General features: G+C 30.1%; 1 protein-coding gene across 4 annotated transcripts in view; it reads left to right on the top strand.

Moving 5' to 3' along the window:
• LOC102674399 (lachesin-like) overlaps positions 1-10360 on the top strand; it is a 483275-nt gene that overhangs the window by 378913 nt on the left and 94002 nt on the right. The window lies entirely within an intron of this gene.

Here is a 10360-nt window from a genome sequence, read left to right as displayed (position 1 = left end):
TTTTTTTTTTTTTTTTTTTTTTTTATTCTCGACTCGCGGCCACGGCTTTATCGTGCGAGATAAAATACTTTCCATACGGTGGAACAGTTTCATCCACTCGAATCCCTGAATTGAATAACGAAACGTTTCAACCAAGTTGTCCAGAGGGTGGAAAATTCTGGATGGCGGTGTATGAATGATGGAAGAAAAAACGTGGCGCCAGTTTAATCCGAAGAAACTGCATAATAACCTGAGCAGAAGTTAGCATAGTTTAGTAGAAAGATTGGCTTTTTGGATAGCAAACGGATAATCTACGTCGACAGAACAATTTAATAACGATGAAATATTACTTAAAGTTGTATATTATTCCATATTTTGGTGTTTGATTGAGAGATGAACAAAGTATAATAATTTCAAAATATTGATTTTATATTGTACAACTTGGGATATATTTACGAGCATTTGATATATGATGAATGATGAACAGAGAAAAAAGTTATATTATAGATGAATAGATGGTGCTATATGATAATTATAGAACTAATGATAATTATAGAAATAGAGACAGTGCTGCCGCTTGTGATCTTTTGTGTAACTATACATATACGTATATATTAATTTTATTAAGTTAATAATTATTATTTATCATTATTAATAATTATTGTTAATTATTAATTAAAAAATTAAATTGTAAGATAATTAATTAATTGTAAAGTATTTAAAAATCACATACACAATACGTACAATATGAAAAAAGTTTCATATAAATATTTCCTTTTTTCAGTTTTCGATTAATATATCTATTTTTGTGAATCTGTAAAAATCAATAAATCAGATCCATATTTTTTTTAGAAATTTTGTTGTCAACAAACAGTACACGAAATAATGCTAAATATGTTCGACACAGTTTAACTTTAGTCCATAAAAATGAAAATCAATGAATCTTACAAGTAACAAGATCATTAAATTATTTCCAGAAAGGTGATTTAAAATAATACATTTTTTAGCACATAAAATTGCACAGCATTTGTAATTAACTATACAATTATGATTATTCATATTGAATGATATTTTAATGATGATGACTTGCTTTGCTTAATTTCTCATTCTTTCTTTTACATTCTTTTTCAATGATACTCAACTTTGTTAATTGCTACCAAGATTCAAATTGTTGATGTATAATATCTCGTTTAACAATATTTAAATCAAAATATTTCCTAATCGATTTTTATATTCGTTTTATACCATTTAATTCTTATATAGAATATTTTTCTAAAATCTAAATCACTATTTAAATCTAAATCGATCAATTTTATCGAGTTTAATTATTCCTCCAAAAGCTCAAGTATTAATCATACATTTTAATCCAAAATTTAAAATAAAGTTAAACAAAGCAGAGTTTTGATTTCTTTTTAATTGTTTCAATTATCAGGTATTTCAAACAAGGAAAGAAAAATCTTACGCAAAAATAGAGGCGTTCCAACATGATTTTTGCACGTCCTTAATAGAATTTGGTGCGGCCTCGAAGAAAACGAACATTCAAAACGGATGTAAGTCGAAAAGGAAGCAAGCAGCAGAGTGGAAAAGTTTCGAGAGCGCGTCGATCGTCCGTTGGAACGGGATAAACCGACGAAACTTCGAAAAGGGAATGAATTATAATAGCGTTTCCAAATGAAAAGTAACTAGCTTCTATTCACTTTCCAACGACGATATTGTTTGAATCGAACTATATACGAATTTCAATTGAGCCTATATTATTTTTTATATTATTGTGTATGTATGTATTACGTTTCGTATTATTGGGGGATAATGATTATTTCGATTGAAAAAATATTTCGTCAACTAGACATCATTTATTTCTTGACACGTGAGCCCGTGTTGTTTTAACATTCCTGTATTTCACTTTGATTGATGGTAGAAAGAAACATTCGATCCATTGTTTTCAAATTCTAAACTGAATGATATTGCGGAGAGCTTTTTCGATTTTTCAATCGGGCTTTCAATTTATTCCCCGGATATTTTATATCATTCGCATGTATGTATGCGAAATTTGGGTAAGAGTGAAACGCGTTCGTGTTTTGGAAGGAAACAATCATGCTTGTTGATTGTTTGTTTCAGAATATCACTTGTATCCTGTTGGAATAGTTTTAAACGATATCGTATTGAAAGCTTGTGAATGACTTTTGATCCTTTGTTCAACTATTTTTAGCCTATCGTTGATATGAATTATAGCCTATTCTGTGAATTTTTTTTTTATTTTATTTATATAAATATTAGCACTTTAGATCATTTTACTCTTGAAAACAATAGAATTCACAATCGAAAACCTATAATTGTTATCAATTCAATTCTGAATAATCGTTTATTTTCCTGAGAAATAGATTAAGTATGTTGCTTAATTTTTTATTTTTATATTTTATGCTTATAATTATTTCGTATAACATCATTTAATATAATCAGCTTTGATTGATAATTATTAAGAGTCTCATTTTGACATTTTGGTTTTATCAATATTATTACTTCTATCAAAGAATGCTTCAGATAAAAATTTATTAAATTTATTCTTTTGTGAGTAAATATGAAACTTGACTTGGTTTTTTCTTAGAAATCATGAATCAATGAAATCATATATTTTTTAATACATAAATCCATGCAACTCGATATTTACTATAAAAAAAGATATTAATCCATACATCTAAAAATCATTAATTTATCAAATATCAATTAAATTCGTAAAGCCATATATTATGATAAAATCATGATCAATCATCCATCGATGAATATAAATACAAAATCATGATAAAATGCTAAAAATACATTATTAATGTACAACATATTGACACAATATTCAAAATTGTGGCTGCATAAAAATCGTAGATTCGATATTCTTAAATAACGAAAACAATCTGAATTCATTTCACCTTGAGACCTGATAACAATAAATGCGCCTTCCCTGCAGCCCTACAAAAGGTTCGACAAAAGAGCAAAGGTTACTCTCCTCGGCTCGACAATGCAGCCCTAAGGATTCCGCAACGTTGGATGCCGAAGGCTTCATGGACAAGGGAAGCCTCAAGTTTGGGGTAGGAAATGGATGCCTTTCAGCTTGAACAGGAAGATTTCGTTTCAATCTGTTTCGTAATTTTGAATACGAGGAAATGGATATGAATTCTAGAAACAAGGAATTTCAGGGAAAATTTAAATTACCAAAATTTCGAATTTTTCTTTTTTTTCTTTTTTTAATTAGAATTCTCTAATCATCTGATAGAGAAAAAAAAGGATAGGTATTTTTTGAACTATTTTCTTTGAAATGATGAATTAATAGATTGCGAATTTAATTGAGATTAAAAAATGAAACAAAAAAAACCGAAAATATTTTGTACAGATGAATTTTCTTAATCCGCAACATTGTTTCTTATTATTAGAATATAGATGTTTGTGCAAATTTTTATGAATCTGTTATAGAAATAGAATTTAAATATAATGTATTTGTTTCATTCTTCAAATATTATAAATACATATTATTTATTTTAAATATTTTCTAACTTTTTACATATATATAAATATATAGTTCTGATTGGTTACTAAAAATACATCAAGAAATAAAAAAATTCTGATAAAGATATATGAATATACAGGGTGTCCCAAGTATTCGTTATTTAAAATGTTAAATTTTATCAATATATTCTATTTATTTAAATAAAAAAAATTTTATATAAATATAATTACATAATATTTATTATAAATACAGATTGCTTAATGCTTTATTAAAAAGTTGTAAACAAAAATATAAAATTTGAAAAGAACTAAGCAATATTTAGAATTTTATTGCGAGCTATTAATTACCTGCAATCATGAAAATAATACTAATTTTTATTTAATATTAAATACTGACACTAACTTTAACACTAAATATTTCACCATTATATATTATTACAATAACCATATCTGTTATATATTCTTTTCGAATTATTTTTATTTACAACTTTTTTATAGTTTCATATTTATATGACATTTTTTGCTCATTTACATCTATAAACGAAACTTTAACTCATCCTGTATATTTAAAGTAATTTTTGAATACTAAAGATACTATATTCTAAGTAAACCATTTGCCATTTCCATACAATACCCTATCCTCCTGAGTATCCTGCCGTCCCTTTACGCCCTTAGCATGGAATGTATTTCGAATTGGAGCTTTGTCAGTAACCGATCGATGGAACTCAATTAGAGGCATTTCCAAATTTGCATAAATACTCGTAATGAACGCGTAATGAATTCGCGTGGGCACACATCCCGATCGACCGTAAAATCTTTACAGTAGAATACGCTCGATGGGCCCCGGCTTCATATGTAATCTCGCGGTATTTTCGATTAATTGCAGTCGAATTGTTTGCGATCCAGATACCCACGCCTCCCTCTCCCCTCCCTCTTCCCACTTTCTGCCGATCTGTCCCGGAATCCACGATCAACCCGGAAGCATCCGGCGTTGATTAACTTTCATCGCAATCGGTTAATTTACAATCGTCACAGCGGAACGAAATTTTCGTCCCCACCATTCTCGCTCCTCTCCCTCCATATACAATGAGTTTCGATCGATCGAAATCATTAAATCGTTTTCGAGAATAGAAGATTCGTGTACGCTTTCTGAATAAAAGTGGACAAACCGTGTCACTCGAATTTAAAATATCGATGTAAATATTGTCTATATAACGACGCAGGATGATCCCTTCACTAAGAAACCTGAAGGAAATACGAATATAATAGAACTTCATTCATGTGAGCAAACGTTTTCACGTAATTAGCTGTTCATACTAACTATTGTTAGTACAATTTATAGGAGTTCAGGAAACAATTTCTCTTAAATATATCAATTATTATAAATTTGGAAATAATTTTTCAAGCATAATAAATATCTGATGCTTAATAAATTAATTTTTTATTTATTTCGCGGATATATTTTTAATTGTATGGTAAAGACGTTCATATAAATGGAATTATTGTCTGTAATTCAGAATTCATTTATAGTTCAGATAATGGAAATTCAATTAGAGTTAGGATAATCAGATTCTATTAAAGATTTATATAAATGAAGTTATAATTCAGTTACTTTTAAGGATGACTATAATTTATGAACCAGAAATTACATTAGAGAATGTCAATATATTAGTGGAATTTTAGAAACCAGAACAAATATATAATTTTTTTTATTTATATTTTTTAAAATTAAATTTATAAAAATTTTTGACAATTCTAATATATATTAATTATATATTAAATAGCATTAAATAAAGATATCTCAAAATGTAATAGCATTGTAAACTGATATATCATAGTATAATTTCAATATATTTTATTTATATATTTTATTCAAGGGAATAAACGAACATCGTGATTTTATAATTGCTATTTTCCATAATCCTTAGAATTATTATTATTATTATTCGACGTATCTGTGATTCTACCTGGAATCAATTTTGTTCACGATTCATTTATTTTTTTTCTTATCTTTTCGATCATGGTCGAGCGATATCAATAATCGCATCAATCGCGCGGCCTTGTTCCGTATCGAGATTCGGGGATAAAATCCGACAGAGATGATTTATTCGAGCGATAATTAACAAGCGTTGCCGGGATAAATTGAAAATATGAAGAATTTTCGTGCAGACTTTGGATTTGTATCTGATAATTTTAAACTCATTTAAATGTATATTTGGATTCATTCGATAGAAATGATATTTGACGAGTTTGACAATAACGATAATTAATAACGATTATAAAATTAATTTCCAATTAAAAATTTTATTAAAATCTATGTTTCAGAATATTGATGAACATATTATAATTTAATAACAGAAGAATGTAATTTATCATATTAATATAAAAACTTGTATCTCTTCAAAATTTTATAAAATTGATAATTATTAAATGAAAATAAAAAACAATTTTTAATATAAAAATTCATACAACATTAAAAGAACAAATTTTATATTTAAGATCAGCAAACATATCTACGTACAATTCTCTCATATAAAAAATCCCCGATATTAATATCACTGACTACCCTCATAACACATCTCAATCCGATTAAAAAACAATGCACCTGAAATATCTCTCATTATCCCCGGCACAGTGTATACCAATCCTTTATCCGCAATAACGTATTTCAATATCGCCCGACCGAGAAACGCGATATTTATAAACCAACCTCCTCCCTCCTCCCCCCTCCGCCTGCTTCGTTGTCAACCGCACTTTTTAATTCCACTTGGCGAACGGAAAGATGCAAACTGTCACAAAACGGGGACGGGAAGTGGGACAGAGTATGGAGGTATATGCCGCTTTTGTTTCGTGGAAAACGATTAATGCGTTTCGGGTACTGCGGTATTTTAATTAATATCCGCCGACAATTATTTCAAATATTTCACGTTATTTGCGGTCGCGAGCGTCGTCTATCCTTCGCCACCACCGTGTACGTCCTTTCGATCCCAGTACGACCCGTTTTCTCATCGTTCAAGTTCATCTGTCGAATCGATGCCCATCGTCGAATCGACCCCCTTCTCCCCTTCCCTTCGATAAAACAGGTTAATTCCGGACAATGCACTGAAAATCACATTTGGACAGGCGTTGTTCCAGAATGATTACCCGCAGTCCAATTTCCCCCGCGATTATATTTATTTATATTCGTTTAATCTCCATTCTCGATCCGGCGCGGTTATTAGAACGTGGGAATGTTTTGTGTTTCCTGTTGTTTTTCCGTATATATCGGATTGGATTGAACAGACTTTGAAGAAAATGTGGAATTTAGAATGTTTGAATGATTAGTTTCTTGTTTCTAGTTTTTTTTTTTTATACGATAGTTACATGATTTTTTTACTTGATCTTGTTTACGATTTTTATTTACTTATTTGCATGGTATTATTTGTACACGGTTTTATTTGTTACTGTTACCAACATATTTCAGATTTTAAAATGGTATTTTTTTTCATATCTTTTTCATGTTTGTTTTCTTTTGTTTGTTCATTAAAGAAAATGTCTTTGTTGCGTGTTTTTATATTTTAAATTGTTTTTTCACATTGGTTTAAATACAGATTTTATATTTGATTGCTTTGTAAATGGTATGCATGCAAGAAAAAAACATCATTTTTAAAAATAAAGATATTTAATAATGAATTTAGAAATTTAATATGAAAAATAAAATATATTTATAATCGTGTATTTCAATTGTTTTAATAATTACTTCATATCTATTTATACATTTCACCGTGTATTTTAAAGAATATCGACAAATATCGTTATATTCTAGAATTAACACAAAGTTTAACCAGTTGGGATAAATATTGATTGACACAAGAAAATACCGAAAGTTAGTTAACTGAAGTTCGACTATAACGAGATATTATAGCATACCCTATATCATAACAAGTAAAATTGTTGTTCGACATAGAAGAGAACTTTGTATTTGGAAATAACTTTGTATTTTGGAATAGAGGAAATTGGCTGCTGCATAAGAAAAACCAGACGGATCTTTTCGTTTCTAATACAAAAACAAAACAAAAAAAGATTGGGAGTAAAATGCAAACAACAATATAATACAAAAATGAATAATGAATGAAACGTGATAATACAACTCTCGAATTACATCTGCGAGCTTATCATCAATTTCATCGAGGATTAACATCGACCGAGTGAACGGGGACGAAAAAAAGAAGCGGGGGAGGGAGGAAGCGAGGAAAAACAGCGTGAAATCGGTGGTTGGAGGGCATATTACGTATCCCAGCGCGCAATTTGCGCATATAAAAGCGGCCGATAACGATATATCACAATTAAACGGCGGCGAATATGTTCGGCCGTGAATGAAAAGCGTGGAGTTGGGGGTCAGATACGCGCGACACTTTCAAGATCGTTTTTTATCCGTGCCATGATAAACCGGGCGTATCCATTACACCCGGTGATAAATGGTACGACAAACTATATATATATATATATAACCCACGATACAATTAATTTTTGTCGCATTATTCGCGGTTGAAAAACGCTCTGACCCTCTCGCCACCTTTCCTTCCTTCTCTTTTCTTCCCCCGTGATTCACATTTCGTTACATATCCACCCGTTGCGCGCGTCCACGGGTCCACCTGTGTATACGCACGTTCATCGAATCACGCCCGGTAAATCGCTTTACCGCTGGTAAATCCATTCAAACGGCGTATCTCTGTTCTAACCGTGTAGCAAAGTAATCTTCGTCCCGCTTGGGCGAAGGAACGGCACAGAAGGGAATGCTATTATAGAGCACGGATGGTTGGATTCGCGACACGGTCAGTTGTGAGCGTTTTGAGGCAGTGAGTTGAGAAATGGGTTCTATCGTGCATGATGGTGTGGATTTCGCCTTTGGTGTGGATCTCAGTGGTGGATTTTCTTTGTAAATTTTGTTTTTTTTTATTCTTGCGATTTTCAGATACAATTAAATTATTTATTAATGTAAAATGTTGATTATGTAAATTAATTATTGCGTGTTCGTATATATCGAATTATATTGAATTTCGTTTAAAATAAATTGGGTTTGAGAATTTTATTACTATTCTCTCTAATTCTAATGATAATTATCGTAACTGTAACTCGAAATAAATAATCGATCGATAAATTGTTAATGATGATAAATAGTTTTATGGAATGGAATCTCTCAAAAACGAATTTGCAAGTCCACATTGAATTATGAATTCGCATTTATAGCTATGGCCTACTTGCACAAAGCATCCTGTCGCACAACCATCTCCCGTTATAACCGCGACTGTTTCTTCTTTCATGTTTGAAAAATACAAACTATTTCGTTTGATCCGTAATAATTATTCATCTTCTTGGCCAGTACTGAAAGTCTGAATACGGCACGGATTAAAACGAATCCAACCGACTAAATTTCGATTATACGGGTCGGATCTTGAGGGAGGGAAATGAGCACGGAATCTTCGTTGTCGTTTCTATTCGTATGTGTATATGTATATGTGTGTGTGTGGTAAATGGATGCATAAAAAGTATCGCGTCAGAAGGAATGAAATAGCTGCGACTTTTTTACTGTCGTCGGCTACGCAAACTCGGTGTGTGTAATGAAAGGGAATACAGGAGGGGAGGGGGAGAAACAGTTCGGCCGGAAAATAGGAACGAGAACAAGCGATTCGTTACACCGTGATTTCTTTTTGAACTGCGATATTTTCTTTGTTTAACTCGCGTTTTAATGGAACACCGAGTTACGAGTCCAATTAGTCGTTTACCACAATGAAGATTACGATAATGGAAGTTTATTATACGGTGGGATTGCGTATAAAAAGGAACGAGGATGGAAATTATTCTATTCCGTGGATTAGGATATTTGGATAAATTTTTGTTGAATGTGAAGAGTAAGAAATGAGATTTCGTTCGTTCACCATTTTTTATTTATTCTCGTTAGAGAATAATGTTGTTTGTTAGTTGTTTTTATTCTTTAACTGTGGCAAAGTTAGTTTTATTAATTTATGGAATCATAATTTTAGTTTTTAAGGCATAGTATAATGCTTGTTAATTAATCACTCTTTGTAACATGCAGAATTACATTTATTGAATACGACAAAATTTCACGAAAATTAATAATCAATATTTATAATGGAACAACATAGGAAAATGTTAAAATATCTTAAATTAAAATTTTCTTCTTTCCTTCTTTTATTTCTCTATATCAGTTAATGAACAAATAAATTCGACGGTAAAAAAGTACCATTAAATATTTTTAAAACAATTATTACTATAATTATTATAATTATTATTTTTGTTTCGAAGATCTATAAAAAAAAATTAAAAATGTTAAATATAGATAAGTTTTCGCGATTAAATATAGATGGCAATAGAGGATTAATACTGCCATATTGGATTTTTTTACTCGTTGTCGATATATTAAAATTAAAATTGGAATCGAGCATTTTATAATATTTTATAGTAATTTTCTGTAATTCATTATTAAATATAATCATTAATAGAACAAATTACAGAGATAAATCAGTAATTATATACAAAATTTCTTAACGGATATATATAATTATTAATAATTTAATAATTTAAAATTAATCTCTTGAGTAATTGCTTTTAAGGATCAAATTTATATTAATCGATTTCCCGTTGCAAGTCGCATTTTTCATTCCATTTCCAGCTCGAAATTTGATTGCAATTTAAACAGGTTTCGACGCATAATCGCGATAAATATTCCGATCCTATTTAGTTATTGGAAATATCGACTGTAATGCGTATTTATAAACGACAAGTGCAAACAGAGCAACTGGCAACTGTCAATTTCACTCGACTTTGTAAATATCATTTCGGTAAAAGCTTTCTGTGCATCGGATAAAAATCAGAATTTAAATAC

Source organism: Apis dorsata, unplaced genomic scaffold (genome assembly GCF_000469605.1).
Source record: "Apis dorsata unplaced genomic scaffold, Apis dorsata 1.3 scaffold_376, whole genome shotgun sequence".
NCBI classification, from domain to species: Eukaryota; Metazoa; Arthropoda; class Insecta; order Hymenoptera; family Apidae; genus Apis; species Apis dorsata.
The sequence above is the reverse complement of the archived record's forward strand: the minus strand, read 5'-3'. Positions and strand labels throughout refer to the sequence as shown.